The following is a 16521-nucleotide window of genomic DNA, read 5'->3' as shown; positions in this document are numbered from 1 at the left end:
CAGGAACCCCTACCTTCCCTTCCCGGCCCTGCCCCCTGCCTAGAGTGGCTGCTAAAGATTGAAGAGCCACACTGGTGGGATGTGATACAACTGTCTCCCCAACAATATGCACAGACCCATTGCACAGACAAGAAAACTGAGTCTTAGAAGGGGGCAGGAACTTTTTCCTTGCAGCTGTTTGTTGAGTGCTGCCTCCAGGCCAGGACTTGGACTAATTGCTGATGTAGACGATCATGCACAGCCCTCACCACAACCCCACCGAGGTGGACACATTTATTTATTACCCTCATTTCCCAGATAAGGACACTGAGCCTCTTGGCAAGGGGAAGCAACGTGCCCACAGTCCCAAAGCAAGAAAGTGGACACGCAGGCTTCAACCCAGTCAGAAAGCAAGAAATTGGGATCTTGGCTGAGTCCCTTCTCAGGTTCTAGGCCTCAGTTTCCCCATCTGGAAAGTGGGATGTACCCCAATAGCCTTCGGGCTGTGATCCCCTGTTGTGGCCTGGTGGATGCTATTTCCTTCCTCTTGGTTCCCCCATCTAAATATTGGGGTTGCCTTTCCCTTCCTCCCCAGGTTAATACAAATTATAGTAAATTAACAACTAACGTGTATTGAGCGCATGCTAAGTGCTGGCACAATACCTCACTTGATCCTTGGAACAAGTCCATGGCGTGGGTACTGCCAGTGGGCCCATTTATCAGATGGAAAAACTGAGGCACAGAGGTTAAATGGACTCACCAAAGTCACACAGCTAGTGGGTGACATCTGGGGGTAGAGAAGTCTCCTGGTTTCCATGCTTCCCAGGGAGGAACTGTGGGGAGGGTTGGGGAGTGGCCATGAGTGTAGGGGGAGGCAGAGAAGGCTCAGCCCAGCTGAGGCAGGGCAGGCCCGCAGTGCTCAGGAGGCCTGGGTTCAAATCCATGCCCTGGATGACCTGGGCAAGTCCCCTTGTTTCTCTGAGTTTCCCCCTTGGTGAAATGGGGCCAGGACCACAACCTCGCAGGGATACTGCGAAGACGGGACACGCCATTTGCCTGGCACGGAGCAGGGGCTCAACTGTGTGCTAGGGGACACAGTGACGCTGAAGGATCCAAGGGCTGGCCCACTGTGGCCCACGGCCCCTGCAGGAGCTTGAGTGTGTCTGATGCTCCTTCCAGACAGGGAGGGACAGTGGGCATAATCTGCCTCTGCTCTGATTCTTAGAAGGCACCACGCTCTGCCCCTTCAGGGCTGTGTGACCTCAGCAAGTCACTGTACCCCTCTGAAATTCCAAGTCCTCCTTTTGACAATAAGTCAAGGCTTTCTAATATGCCGAAATAAAAAGTTACATAAAAAAATAAATAAATAAGTCAAGGCTTTCATGGGGCTCAGGGAGAGGGGTTCCTGCCTGGGGAACTGGGGGTTCGGTGGGGGGAAGAGCCCAGGTCCATGTGCCCAGGCAGAGACAAGACTAGCACGAGCCTGACCGGACCCAGTTTCCTCATCTGCCCAGTGGAGATTATTGTGGCCGATCTGTCGCTCTGAGCCCTGCTGCAGACGCTCAGAGGTGACTGTGGAAAGTTCTTTGTAAACTGTAAAGTTCCGTGCCCTTGGGAGTGATGATTATATTCCCTTAGAGGCAAAAAGAATCCTATGACTGCAGAATGTGCCGGAGCCACGAGAGAGGGCACAGAAGGGGCAGGGGGTGCAGAGGAGGGCAGTGTGGGCTCAGGGAGGGGAAGGTGGTGGAGCCGGTGGCATGCCGGCCACCTGCAGGGCACGGAGAGGGCGGGCACGCTGGGCAGGGGGCCTGCGGCCGCTAAGGCACAAAAACCAGGCAACCCCGGGCAAGCAGGAAGATCGCCAATGGCTCAGAAAGGCGACAGTGTCACCGGAGTGACAGGGAATGTGGGAGGTGGTCAGGGCAGGGCAGAGGGCAGAGCTGTGGCCCAGACCAACAGCACCTCTGGGGGCCCGTGGCTGCCTCTCTCGCAGCCTCCCCAAAAGACAAGGGCAGGAACAAACAGCCCCTGCCTCTCAGGCCAAGCGAGCAAGGATCAAAGCACTTTCATTCCCATTACATAGAACAAGAAACTGAGGCTCAAAGAGGCTCACAGTGCTCAAACGGTAACCACCTTTGAAGAGATGAGCCCATTCAGCGGGAGCACCTCGAACGCCAAGCGGAGGCTCAGGGCGGGGGACACTTTGGTGGGTCACATGTGGACAAGGGCAGCAGCGGGGGCGGGGAGGCTGGATGGAGCTGGCCACTTCCAAGAGCTCCAGCCACCAAGCCTCTGTCTCCAGGTAACCTTCCCCTGACTCCCTGCCCCATGGGACAAGCCAACCGCAGACAAAGGTGCCAGTCACAGCCCTGGGGATCCCGAGCGCGACTGCCCTGCCGAGGCCCAGAATTCCTGCCACGAGGGAATTACCTTCCTAATCACAGGCTCCTGCAAATGCCAAGCACTTCCTGAGTGCGGGCCCTGCGCCCCAGCCCTTGGCACACATCGGCTCGCCCGATCCTCATGCCATCTTGTCAAAGCTGGCACTGCTATCCCCATTTCACAGATGGGGAAACTGAGGCTCTGAGCAGTCATTTTCACCCAATCGTACACAGCAAATAAGGGGCCAAGCCAGATTTCGAACCCAGAAACAACCAGCTTCAAACGCCTTGCTGCTTCCACTACCCTGCATGCCACGAGCATCCGAGATCTCAGTACCCCGGGTCTGAGTGGAGGTCCACCAGCCGGAGCTGGAAGCCCAGAGGGTCAGGGTCGCCTGCCCCCAGCACTGCACCCGTCCTATACCTGGGAAAGCGTCCGGCCTGCCTGCGTACTGGGCACACACGCAGCAGGAATCAGATGCCCACGGGTCACTCACGAGCCAGAGGTCTGAGCTCACACTTCATTGTTTTGGGTGACTGTGGCCTCAGCCCTTCACCCCTATGAGCCTCAGTCTCCTCTTCTGTGTAACAGGAATAAAAGCTCTGCAAGGATGGACCGGGCCACCGTAGCATGACCCAGCTCAGGAGGGCACAACATCAGACGGGAAGATACTGACATCAGACGGAGTGAAAGTTAAGACCACAAATTTGGACAAGGCATCCTTGCAGAAGCTAACCAGGGCTTGCCGGGAGCCACGCTCCCCAATGCCAGCCCAGCCCGACTTCCGCCCCCGCACCAGGCGCTGCCAGTGCTGGCCTCGCAGCCAGTTCCTGGAGCCTCTAAACAGCCCCACGGCCACCACCACCCACCCGCCCCGGACATGCCCCCACACGGGCACCTCAGGGGACTCAGCCAGCCCTGCCCCTGGGGGCTCCACAGCTGGGCTCACCGTCTCGGAGCCTTAGGGAAGGGAGCACCCTCACTGTACAGATGAGGAAACTGAGGACCAGGAGGGGATTTAGCCGAGATCACTCAACTTCTCCTCCCTTCCAGCTTCTCCTTTTATTCTGGAACTTATTTGGGGAGTTCTAGGAGGACAGAGGCTGGAAGGGACCAAGGTTGGGGGAGTCACTTGCCCAGGGACCCACAGGAGTAGGGAGAGGGAGGTCCTGAAGGCTTCCAGCTCTGGGGTCCTCCCCAGGCATCTGTCCCTCGACTCAGCCCCACCCAGCTGTGCTTTGGGAAGGGGCAGTACACCCAGCTGGCTGGCTGGGGACAGTCCTGGAACAAAAGACAAGAGATCTGCATTTTCCCCCAGCTTGGATGACTTGCCCTGGGTCTCTCTGGCCTCAATTCCCTCATCTGTGAAAAGAGAAGGTCAGAACAGATCAGGAATGACACACTCTCATGGCATAAGTACAATGCTCTCTTATCCTCCACCCAAGGCAGACATTACTAATCTATCACAGCACTCTTTCCCACGAAGCCAAGACTGGACCTCAGAATGCTTCTCAACACAGCACTCCAGGTCTGGGGGACTTGAGCCTTGGGCCATTTCTAGACTGGATAATATCTAAGCTCCCACAAGGGAGGAGAAGAGAGAAAGAAAAATGTATAATTTACTGAGCATCTAGTAGATTCAAGCCACTGGAATATGTTAGTTGATTTAGCCCTCACAAGGAAGGTGTGTAGAGGCTGATGTTCAGAGAGGCTAAGTGACTTGCCTTTGGACACACAGCTCAGAATGAGGCCTTGAACACAGGTGAGGGCCTTGGGCACAGCCTCTCGCCACCCTCCTTAGCCCTACTAGATGCAAGCCCTATGCCCATTTACAGCTTCAGAAACGGAACCACAGGAAGGGGGCATTTGTTGCCAAAGGAGGCAGGACCGGAGCAGGTCTGGCTCTTCTCTGCCCTATTTATTGAGCACCTAATGTGTGCAAAGCACTTTATTTCTGTCCTCTTGGGCCATCTCAGGAACCATGACTCACTATCCCACTTCATGGATGAGGACACTAAGGCTCCCCAGAGGAAGTGCCCCCCCTCACCGCAGGAGCTATTCAAGGGGAAACCAGAGCGGTTTCCCATGGAGATAAAGGGGGAGGGGGAGGGGAAGTAAAGGCCTGTGGGAACCTGAAGGGAGATAGAGGGGCAGGGGCCACAAGCCCGGGCAGGAAGTAAGGCGCAGAGGCCCTCTGTAGTGGCTCTACAGCCTGCAGAGACCCGGGAGGCTCCTGGTGGTGCCGAGCACTAGACCAGGAGTCCAGAACCCTATAGCCTAGCCCCAGCCCTGTCACTGGACAATTGGGAGACCCTAAGCAAGTGGCTTTCTTCTCTGGGTCTTAGTATTTACGGTTGGAAAATGGGGCCAACCTCACCCAAGGCAGACTTTTAGGAAGCGGGGCTGGGCTAGACCTATGGCATTCTCCCCAGTTCAGCCTCCTCGCACAGAGAAGACACAGAGAGAGAGCAGGGCAGAGCCCAAGGTCACCCAGCACATTGGTGGCCTTGGCTGCCAACATCATCTCCTAGGCCAGCCCTGCCTGGACCGGGACCTTCAGACTCAATGAGATCATCACTCAAGGCCTTATCACATAGCTGGCAAGGCCAGCCCAGAGATGCCAACTGATCTGCCCAAGGTAACACAGCACAGAGCAGGTCCCGTTTTCTCAGCATCTACTGGTGCCAGGCACTAGGCATACAGCCCTCCTTTAACCCTGACCTGACAGGGAGATATTTATTGTCCCCATTTTCAAGACAAAGAAACTAGTCTCAGAAAGATACAATGAATGACCCAAAGACACACAGCAAGTGGGGACAGTCAGAACTTGAACTGACTCCTGAGCCTTTACCGCGTCTGTGGTCTCCATCTCTCCAGCTGACCCCACCCTGTTCCCCACCCCACTCCGGCTGAAGCCGGTCTGCTTGGTCTGCATGGCGCTTCCCTAATCCCTGGCTGTCACCCTCTCTGGCCTTCCTGCTAGCAAACTCCTATGCCACTTCCAAAGCCCAACTTCAAATGCCTCCTCCTCTTAAGACCCCCATAGAATATCGGAGTCCAGCCAGCAGATGTTTCCATCAGGAGCCTTGGTCTGCTCCGTACCTCTGGCCTCCAGCATGGGGCTGGTCACCAGGGGATACAAATCAGCCCCCTGTGTGAGTGTGACAATGGAGGCCAAACTCAGCGCCTGCATGGCCCAGCCTGGCTGATAACATCTCCCCTTCCTTCTCCATGCTCCAGCCCAACAAGTTTTCCCATTGTTTCTCCACAACAGCACACACTTCCCTGCCTCAGGGCCTTTGCACATGCACTTCCCTCTGTCTAGCAAGGCCTTTCCCTAATTCCATGCCTAGCCCACTCCTACGCACCTCCTTAAAGATTTCTCAGCACCCCTGGCCTCTCTCTCAGAGCCCTTATCATATCTGTGCTTATATATTAATTTATCTGGCAACTTGTTTGCTACTCGGCTCACCCTCCAGATTCAAATTTCTGGGAGGCCAGGGACCTGTGCACAATTCCCCAGCAAGTACTCAGCCAGGCTGGCCACTCCCCACAACCCCAGGGGCCCTGAGAAGTGTCTCAACAAGAGGGGAAACAAGAGCTCCCTCCCCCCTTCTTTGTTGGGTGAACTCCTGCCCCTCCTCAGCTCAGACACACCTCCTAGAAGCCTCGAATGCCCCCCGCAATTCCCACTCACATCTAACCCCATCACAGTACTGCTCAGCCTGAGTCCAAAGCTCCCAGCACATAGTAGGTGCTCAATACAGGGTCATGGATGCTTGTACTGGGCAGGTTTGGGAAAATGGGGTCAGCTGAGGACCAGGGGGCTGGAGGGGTCCATCGGCAGGTCGCTGAGCCATCTCCTCTCTGGTTCCTGCGGCTCTGGGGGGCCAGACACCTGCCACCCCCAGCCCCCAGGTCACAATTGGAGAAGCAAAAGCAAGTGCTAGGCTGTGTGCTGGGGATCATTCATGCTCCAAGAAGAGGCTAGGGGACAGGAGAGAGCCGGCCCTCGGGGCAGGGCACATTCGGGAGCAAAGGCCCAGGGGCACACAGGAAGGCCCGGCAGGCAGTCAGCTGAGAGAGGTGACACACCATAAATCATTTCCCTGGGTGGAAAGACCACATCACCAAAAGGGCCTCGTGGCTTCCATGCCATCACTCCTCAGCACAGTCTTTTCCGATGCCGTCTCGGGCGCCCCTGCTCCCCCACACCGCAGGGCTGCCAGGGCAGCCACACTGGGGTCTCTGAGGTCGACAGGCCCTAATTCCAGCTTCAAACAGTATGGCCTTGGTCAAGTCACTTCCCCTCTCTAAGCCTCAGTTTCCTCGTCAGCAAAATGAGGATAAACAAGAGGCCCTACCTTCTAAGAAGTATCCAATAGATGTCAGCAGCTATCATTATTATGGGCCCATTTTACACTTGGCAAAACTGAGGCCAGAGGGAACAGTGAGTTGCCTATGGGCACACGGCTGCTGGTGGCAGGACTGTGCTGGGATGGCTTCTTTCTCAAGGCGTCATGAGGTGCCTTTTCGGACACCAATCAATCCTCTTCTGGGGCTGAGCACCACTCCGGCCCGCCCATCTTTCTTAGGCAGTTCATCCAGGGAAGGACTCATTTATTGAGCACCTACTACATGCCAAGCCCCTCCATGCAGAAGCGCACAGAATCGTCGCCTGAGGAGTCTCAATTCACATACGAGGACTTAGACAGGCAGTCCCTGGGCCCGGGTCACCCAGTGCTCCCAGGGCACCCAGTGTTCCCAGAAGACTAGGTGTCTTAACTCCCAGCCTGGCCCACTCTTGGAACCAAGTCTGATCTCAGCAGCTCTGGGCTGGGCCTGGACTCACCCAGGTGGCCCAGTGACCACTGCCCCAATTGTAGAGTCCATGAGGTTCAGGAAGCCCTGTCAGGGCCACACTCACGTGCTCTGTCTGCACTTGAGTCCACCTAAAGCACCAGGGCCTGAGGGGATACCCCACACGTGAGCCCCTTCTGTTCACCCCTATCCTTCCACCTGCCCTGCGATCCCAGCAGGGCCCACATGCTACTGATGAGGGCCCCAGCTCAGAGAGGGCAGGTAGTTGCCTAAGGACACACAGCAAAGCAAGCAGCATCCCTGGTGGGCACTCAAAACCACCCTCACCCCCAGCCCAAGCAGGCAGGTGGGCTTGGCCCAGTGGCGAACACCCAAAACTTTTGCCAACTTCGAGGGGGCCAGTGGCTGGGCCTGCTCAGGGACAAGGCTGGGGGCTGGGGGCGGCAGGAACCGATCGCAGTCTGGCCCAGTCCCTTCTGGGCCGGCAGCGCCAGGCCCTACCAGAGGCCCCACGAAGGCATGGAGGTCCTGGTGGCCCAGCCCGGCGCCTCGACCCAGGGGCCCCTCAGCCCGTCCAGCCGGACCTCCACCTCCCACGGGCGGGGGGCGCGGGGCCCGCAGCCACGACCAGAGGCGGCGCCGACGGGCTCAGATTTGGGATTCGGCCTAGACCTAGCCCGGGGCCAGGGCCGGCTCGCGCGCTTCCCGGGGCTCTCAGGGGAGCGCAGGCTGCAGGGGTGCCCGCGCGGCCAGGACCCGGCGCCCCCGCCCAGCCCCCTCCCCCGCGGCATCACAACAAAAGGCCGCGCCGGGCTCGTCCATGCGCCGCCCCGCGCTCCGAGACCGCCGTTCGCGCGGCGGGAGTGGGGCGGCAGGAGCGCGGCGGGCCGGCGCCCGGCGCCGGGGTGGTCGCGGGCGGGAGCCCCACGCAGGCCGGGACCGGGCGCGCGGAGGGCGGGGGCCGCTCACCTGGGCCGCGGGCGGCCGGGCGCACCGGCAGACGGACGCGCCGAGGGCGGACCGCCGGACGGCCAGCGGGTCGGCAGACGGCGGCCTGGCCGCTCCGGCTCCCAGGCCGGAATGGAGTCCGGGCCCGGAGAGACAGACCGGGAGAGAAAGGGAGGAGGAGGAGGCGGCGGCCCGGGGAGGGGAAGAGGAGGGAGGGAGCGCGCGAGCAGGGAGGAGGGGCCCGGCAGGCAGCGGGAGGAGGAGGAAGGAGGAAGCGCGGGCACGGATTCTCCGCCGGTGACCTGGGACAGACCCAGGCGTGGCCCGAGCCGGGGGTCCGGGCGGGGCGGGGTCGGGCGCGGGAGCCCCGCCCCCCACTCGCGCCTGAGCACCCGCCCCCGCGGGTCCCCATCTGTCCCCGGCCACAGCGCCCTACCTAACTCCGCGACCCACCCACCCGGTGTGCCCCAAATCCACCTCTCCCGCAATTATTGTTAGTAATAATAACATCAGCACGGATGGAGCGCTCGCTCCTTGCCAGGCGCCATGCCCAGCGCTCATGTCGACAGGAGGATTTAATCCTCACGACCGCGGGGCTGGGCGGCTGGGCATCACCTGTACCAATGAGGAAACTGAGGCACTGACAAGAACCCACCTTGGACCTTGGACCATGTCCTTGACCTGAGTTTCTCCAAGTGGGGACTGGGGCAGGAGGGACAGGGCAAGGAGGAGCAACATTTGCTTTAATGGACATGTGTTCATTTTAATTGCATAAGAAAAAGACTGGCAGCCCGTCAGCAGTCAGCGAGTTCTGGATAGCACTGCTTAGGGGGGTTCGCACTGGCATTTCAGCGGCAGTCACACTTCCAAGTAAATGAAGAGGCCAAGTACCTCTGGGCCCAGGGGACAGGAAGTATCACAGAAAAATGAGACATTGAGGAAATGCTGCTTTAGGCCACAAGGGCTCCCCGGGGGGCACCCTGGCCCAGGCTCCAGGGCTGCCCCGTTGGGCGTGGGCACCGCACCCTCAGCTCCTCCCCTGTCCTCCCCGAGCCATGGCACAGGGAAAGGTGGGCCTGAATCTGGCTTTGAACGCCACCACCTGCCTCCAGGTTCCGTCTTTGAAAGTGCTCCCATTTCACAGCTGGGAAACTAAGGCCCAGCCAGTCACAGTGGCACCAGGTCTAGGATTCTCCTCCCTGGACAAAGGGCCCTGCAGAGAGGAGCTGGGAGGAGCACCCAGACTGTGGGAGGCAAAGGCCTCAGGCTACAACATACCTTCCAGGAAACCAGGAATGAGCACGGCCCCAGGCCAGACCCATCTGGGTTCACATCTGGGTGAGTCGCCCCTGTGCTATGCTGCGCAGAATCCATCCACGCCCCCAGCCCAGTCCCCGCACCTGGAAAACCAGAGTGAGCAGGGCCAGAGGGGATTCCTGGGAAGGTTAGAACTGGCCAGTGTGAGGGTGGCTGGGGTTGCGCTTAGTGAATCGCAGGGCTTGTGTGATAAACCCAGGCCAGAGGGGCAGGGGGAAGGGACTGCCTGAGGTCCCATAGCAAGGCAGCGGCAGAGCCAGAGGCAGCCTGGGCTGGCGAAATGGCCGCAGTTGTTTGCAAGGCTGGCTTAAAGATTAACGCAGCTTCCCAGGCCCTGGGCGGGCCCCTGGCTGGAGGAGCAGGTTTCTCAGCGCACACTCACTCCTCAGCCATGTCTGAAGGCCTTTACTGGCCGTGCTGGGCTGCAGCGGGGAGGGCTATTATTCATCCAGTGACATGCTGGAGCCGGCTCTTACCGCTTGCAAGAACTCACTGTGCTCCTCTCTTCCCAGCTCCATGTTCAATGACGTCACATCGGTGGCTTCCTATCAGCCGCGCTGGGGTATTTACACCTTGGAAATCAGCAAGCGCTACAGATTAAATCTTTTTTTTTTTCCTTTCAGAGAGCTGGTTGTTAAATATTTACCAGCACATCATTAAATTCGTCCCTGGGGGTTCAAAAGAAAGTTCTGGGCTTTTCTAGAGCTGAGATGAAAGCTTAAAAGCACAGATTTCAGCTCCACAGACCTAGGTTCAAGTCTCAGTTCTGCCACTTCTCAGACATATGACCCTGAGTGTGCCATTTCTCTGAGCCTCAGTATGCCAACCTGCAAAATGGGCTAAAGATAGCACTTCCCTCAGAAGGCCACATGAGGATGAAAGGAGGTGCTATGTGTCGCCATGTGTGAGCTGGCATGTGTGAGCTGTCATTGTTATTCGCACCCCTACATGCTCTCCCTCTGGGAAGGCGGCTACTTGGACAAGAATCGGCTCTGGGAGCTCAGATGAAGCCTTCCACCTGAAGCCGTGCCGGCTTCAAGGGTCTGGCTCAGCGGCTGAAGACTTCAGGAGGATGTGGCCAGCACAATGGTTCCATTATTGAGCTTTTGAAGCGCTCTTTATTTTTAACCACCCCTCTGGGCCTTTGCTCAGGCTGGAACCCCTGCCAGGGGTGCTCACTCCCGTCCCAAGCTTCCCTGTCCCTTAAACGGCACCTCCTATGGTGGGGTTCGATGGCTCACGCCTGTAATTCTAACACTCTGGAAGGCCGAGGTGGGCGGATGGTTTGAGCTCAGGAGTTTGAGACCAGCCTGAAAAGAGTGAGATCCTGTCTGTACTAAAAATAGAAAGAAATGAATTGGCCAAATAAAAATATATAGAAAAAATTAGCCAGGCATGGTGGTGCATGCCTGTAGTCCCAGCTATTTGGGAGGCTGAGACAGGAGGATCACTTGAGCCCAGGAGTTTGAGGTTGCTGTGAGCTAGGCTGATGCCACGGCACTCTAGCCCAGGCAACAGAGTGAGACTCTGTCTCAAAAATAGAATAAAATAAAATAAACGCCACCTCCTCTGCTACATGCTTCCTGACACAACCCCATGGAGGCACATCCCAAGTCCACTCTGTGTGTATCTGTCCCCACCCTGAGAACAATGACTATGGCCCATGGCCAGCACAGAGTAGGCACCACTTAGATGCCCAGGAGAACATGCTGCCTTGGGAGCCACAGATAAGAGTTCAAGTTCCAACTCCTCCCATCCTTGGCTATGTGACCCTGCCTTCTCTGTGCCTCAGTTTACCCATCAGCAAGATGCAGGTAACAACCCCACCAGCTTCCAGGATTATGCAGGTGGAAGTTGCTGGTCTGGCCTGGTGGATAACTCTTTGTGCATTATTTTGTTTAAAACATTCTGTTTATCAGTAAAACAGCAACTCATTGCTTTATACCTTCATCATTGTTAATGGACAGCAAACATACACTGACCACTGACTACATACATAGCCTTGGGCCAGGCATGGAACCCCAATAGGGACAACATCCCAGCCCAGTGCACCCAGCAGATAGTAGATACTATTAATGTCAACATTGTTGAGATAGTGAGCACTGGCTGTACACAGTCCTCTGTCTCCAGAAACTTCCTCTTCCCTACTTCCCTCCACCTGGGTCAAAGCCACAGCTGAGGGCAGGAGGGAGAATGTGGGGGAGACCTGGCCTCCCATGACTGGCTGGGGACCCACAGATCAGAGCTGTGACATCGGGACAGGGGTGCTGCCCTTACCTCCCCCACAGCCTTGGTGGCTGTGGCTCAATGGTGGCCAATGCCCAGCCCTAGCCCAGCTCACCGTTGGAGCAGCGACTGGGCAGCTGGACCCATCACAGACACTCAGTGGGGCATTCCAGACCAGCTCTGCCATTCCCCACGTGGTTGGCTGGGAGTCACCTACATGAAGCCATCAGGCTCAGGGCTACAGAATGGGGTGGAGGGGTGGGCAGGCTCCAGCCTGAGGCTGTGGAGTGGGCTTGGCACCTCCTCTGGCACTGCACTTCACAGTTTACATAGAGATGTCCCAATTTGCAGGCCCTGGTTCCCCTCCCTCCTCTGCCAAGCCTGTCCCCTGCTGTCCCTCCACATAGCAGCTCCTTCCTGCCCTGAGGCCTTTGCACATGCTTGTCCCTCTGCCTGCACTGTCCACCATCCCCTAGCCCTGGCTAGGCCACACTCATCCCTCCTCCTGTCGATAGCTCTTTACTAAGCATCTACTATGTGCTGGGGTCGGTGCTAGGGACACAGCAGTGAGCAAACCAGGGCTGGCATCTGGCCGGGAGGAGCTCTCAGTCAGAGACAGGCGATCACAGGGGCTGCAGGGGCCCAGAGGGCTCCCACCCCAGCATGTGTTAGGGGTGGGGGTCATCTATGGAGAGTGTAGAAGCCTGAGATGGTGGCCGGGGAAGAATGGGACAGGACAGGTGTGCAGGCAATGGGACAGCATAAGCAAGACAGAGGCTGGGCAACCCACCGTGTCTGGGACTCCAGGCAGGTGCTCGTGGGGCAGGACATGGTGGCTGGGCTGGGAATGGCGGGAGTGGGCATCCCAGAGCATCCCTGAATGCCAGGTTTGGCTTCCGTCAGGAGGCATGGGGAGCCATGGAGGACGGTGAGAGAGCCTGGCCCCGGGAGATTTGGAGGCGAGGACAGCCTGGGGGCAGGGAGGGAGCACTCGGGAGGCCTCTGTGCTGATGGCAGCCGTAGCTGAGGACTTGGTTGCACGCGTGTGTGGGCGTGGGCACATATCTGCCTGCCAGGGAGTGAGGCCAAGCCGGCTTGGAGGCCTAAAACCCAAGCCACTATAGACCCGTCCACAGCCACAGGAGAGTCGGAGGAGCTGGGAGCAGGTGAGTGCGTCCTCCCTGGAGGCCACCGGCAGGTCCCTGCAGCGTCCACACACGCGCCAGGGAAGGGGTGGAGCCAGCAGCACCTGAGCAGGTGGAGCCCAGTGATGACATACAGATGGCGCTAACCACTGCACATGGCCCCGCACAACCCTGACAGCTTCATACAGGTGGGAGACCTGGGCCCAAGCACGTCTCCGCCCAGCCCGGAGTCTGGAGACAAAAAGTGGACGTCAGAAGCGGCAAAGATCGGCCCACGAGAAAATGTGGGAGACGCGGGCGCCACGAGGCTCGTGTGAAGGCCACGTGCCCAGCAACGCGGCCGCTGATCAGGTCACTGCCTTCAGCCACAGGAGAGGCCTGGAGAGGGACAGACAGCCGCCCAAGGCCACGCAGAGAGGCACCGGCAGGCAGAGCTGCCCTGCCCCCTCCAGCACAGTCCTCCTTCGGCCACGTCCGGGCATGTTTGTGTGACAAGATGAAAGGAGGCAGGGCCCTTGATCGTCCTGGCCCGACAGGAGCGCAGAGGGCAGCCCGGAAATCTGCAGCCATAGCTGTGACCCCGCAGACCAGAGGGGTTCAGAAACCTGCTGCGCAGGAAGGAGACAGTCTGCGACAGCAGCGCTTGAAAGAATAACTGTAAAAATAGCAATCGCAGTAACAGCTCACCGTCATTGTGCATGGAGCTTCCCAAGCAGAGCTCTGGAAGTAGCCTCTCGTTTATTCTTTGCAACGCTACTAGGTACGAGCTACCGTTATCCCCACTGTACAGATGAGAAAACTGAGGCTCAGTGAGGTGACATGACATGGTGGGGAAGAGCAGGACCCCAAATTCAAACCCTGGCAGAATTCACTCTCCCTGACTCTGGACCTCAGGCCCTGTGGTCTGTGCTGCTCGGACCTCGGTGTGTCACAGCCCAGAGGGACAGGAAGCAGGACCCACAGGGGCCCGACAGGGAACCTCAGATCTCCCGTCGAGCCTTGCCTTCCACCTCGGTGGAATGTCTCCATCTTCCCCATTTCCCAGGCTGTTGGGAAGAGGGAATGTAGCAGCGTTTTGTGGGAGTACTTTGAAAAGTAGATACTAAAGAAGAAAAAATGTTAATACTAGACTCCTACCTCCCCCCTCCTTAGGTGTGGGCTGCACAGACGGACTCCCTTCCGGAGAGCGCATCCCGGGGAGAGGGGCGGGGGAGAAAGCTGCCGAGCACGATGGCTGCCAGGTGATCGCGGTCAACACCGGGGGAGATCAGTCCTGTGGATAACACGCACCCTTGATGTGATGTGATGGGAATGGCATTTTATCTCTGCGGTCTCCCCCGCCCCCAAGAACCCAGAACCCCGGCCAAACCACAAGAAAAAACATCAGAAAAATTCCAAGAGAGTGCATCCTATAGAATACCTGACTAGTACTCTGCAAAACTGTCAGGGTCATCAAAAACAAGGAGAGTCTGAGAAACTATCACAGCCAAAAGGAGATATGTTGCTGGAACAGAAAAAGAACGTTGGAGAAAAACTAAGGAACTCTCAAGAAAGTATGGACTTCAGTTCATAATGATGTATCCGTATCAGTTATGTATCCTTATTGGTTCATTAATTGCAACAAATGTACCAGGCTAATGTAGATGTTCATGACAGGGGAAATCGGGCAGGATGCATGCACCGTGCTGTGATCTAGCAGGCATCATCAAACTACGGCCCTCGGGCCACATGCGGGTGTTTTTGCCCGTTTGTTTTTATACTTCAAAACAAGATATGTGCAGTGTGCATAGGAATTGGTTCATGGTTTTTTTTTAAACTATAGTCCGGCCCTCCAACGGTCTGAGGGACAGTGAACTGGCCCCCTGTTTAAAAAGTTTGAGGACCCCTGTTCTAGAGCAAAGGACAGAATTTTATGGAGGAAGCTCAGAGAGCTGTCTCTAAACACTTCTTTCTAAGGCTCAGGGAACTGAGGACCAGAGAGAATAGAAATGACTTGCCCAAGGTCACGCTTAAGACAGAGCCTGGACTATCATCAAGATTTCTCAATGTCACAGAATTTATTAACAGCCTACTGTACACGAGGCACCAGCGCAGGTCCTTATCATGGTGGAGGCAGGTGGCGAGGGTCAAAGGTTTGTCCGTAGTCAGCAGCTCCCCAGGCCAGGTCTCCAGGGACGTAGACCCTGGCCGAGGGGGATCTCCAGCCACAAGAGGAAACAGATGCTGACACACTCGGAGCAGGACAGCCAGGGAGCCGCGAGCTTCGGTGCCCAGGAGACCCGGGCCCACTGTCTGCAGCCCGTGTCACCTCCCCGAGCCTCACTGCGCTGCCGGCAGAATGGAGCTAGTGATGGTACCCGCTCCCAGCGACTCTTGGAGGAGCCAGCAAGGTGCAAACAACGCACTGAGGTCTTGTCCATGGGGAGCGCTCAATAAACAGCGGTTCTTTTTATTTTTAAATGTGTTCCGAGTGCTGCAGGAGCTCAGAGGCGGAAAAATTGTGAGGTGGCCTTGCTCCGGGCTTCCCAGATGAGGGCCATCTAGACTGGGTCTCGAAGGACGGGGAGGAGCTCACCAGGAAGGGAGGATGTGGAAGCTGCAGCCCCGGCCTCCAGATCCCACAGGCTGGTCCCAGAGAAAAGGAGACACGTCAGATCACTCTCCCGGGGGATTCCCACAAGAGGGGACTTCCCCTGTTCCTGGCCTTGTGGCTCCTTTCTGGCCTCCCTGGGCTCTGGGGTTCACCAGTGCCTGAGTCCAGGGCAGAGACGGCAGGGGACGCGCAGGGGTGGGGGCGGCCGCCAGGGCTGAACAAACTCCGGGGCTTGTCTGGAAAGGAAACCAGGCCCTGCCTCCCACTCACCAGCTGAGTGTCACTTGTACAACTTCCCCCTTCTGTTCCTGTTCAGGAATGACCCAGGCAGGGCGGTGTGGTGGCGGGGTTGGGGGCTGCCCCACAGGCTGGGCCTGGAGTCTCCTGGGCATCGACTCTGGCCACTCCCGGACCCACGGACCCTCTGCCTGTCTGACTCCTGGGCCTACCCCGCCCCACCGCGTGGCGCTGTCCCCCCTGCCCCCTCGCCTCTGCCCACGCAGCTTCGCCGCCACCACTCTGCTGGTCCGAACCCCACTCTGCCCCTTGGCCTACCCCAGGCCCCTCCTGGGGGCCTTCCGCAGGAAGACAGGTCCCCGCCCGACCATTCGCCCCTCCTGCGTGTCAGCGCCTGTGCCGGGGGAGGGAACAGACGCAGCAGTGGGTGACCGAGGCTGGCACGGCCCCTGCCTGCCCTTTGGAGCTCGGGCCGCTGCTCCCTCTGTCCTATGTGTCCTGCGTGCTTTCTCCACACCGCGGGCGGGGAGTCAGCAGCCGGGACCTCTGTCCTGTACAGCCTCTGCCCAGTGTGGCCGTGGACAAGTCCCTTCCACTCTCTGGCCAGCATCGTTTCCATGGCTACCGAGGGCAGAGCTGCAATGTCCAGGGGGCCTTCGGGGGCTGGCCAGGAGGGATGGTGAGCACCGCCACCCCACCCTGCCTACCCCAATGTCATTCCCCCAACGTCTCCCTCCAAGTGGAACTGGTAACGTGCGCACACCGTGCCATGCGTCATCAGACGTTCTTTGCAGAAGCAAATACGAGGGCCCTGGAGGGGGAGCCCACCCGGCGGCTGCACATCATGGTTGAGAGCAGCTCTGGAGACAG

General features: G+C 58.0%; 1 protein-coding gene across 5 annotated transcripts in view; it reads right to left on the bottom strand.

Annotated features, from left to right (window-relative positions):
* The window catches only part of SRC (SRC proto-oncogene, non-receptor tyrosine kinase), a 53703-nt gene extending 45353 nt beyond the window's left edge, over positions 1–8350 (bottom strand). For 4 of the 5 annotated variants that reach the window (XM_076011107.1, XM_076011109.1, XM_076011108.1 and 1 more), the window contains exon 1: positions 8155–8350. The gene's annotated coding sequence lies outside the window, so the exon portion shown is untranslated. The remainder of the gene's footprint in view (positions 1–8154) is intronic. The other variant, XM_076011110.1, reaches the window with a different exon arrangement.
* Positions 8351–16521: the final 8171 nt, after the last annotated feature.

Source organism: Microcebus murinus, chromosome 16 (genome assembly GCF_040939455.1).
Source record: "Microcebus murinus isolate Inina chromosome 16, M.murinus_Inina_mat1.0, whole genome shotgun sequence".
Lineage (NCBI taxonomy): Eukaryota > Metazoa > Chordata > Mammalia > Primates > Cheirogaleidae > Microcebus > Microcebus murinus.
The sequence above is the reverse complement of the archived record's forward strand: the minus strand, read 5'-3'. Positions and strand labels throughout refer to the sequence as shown.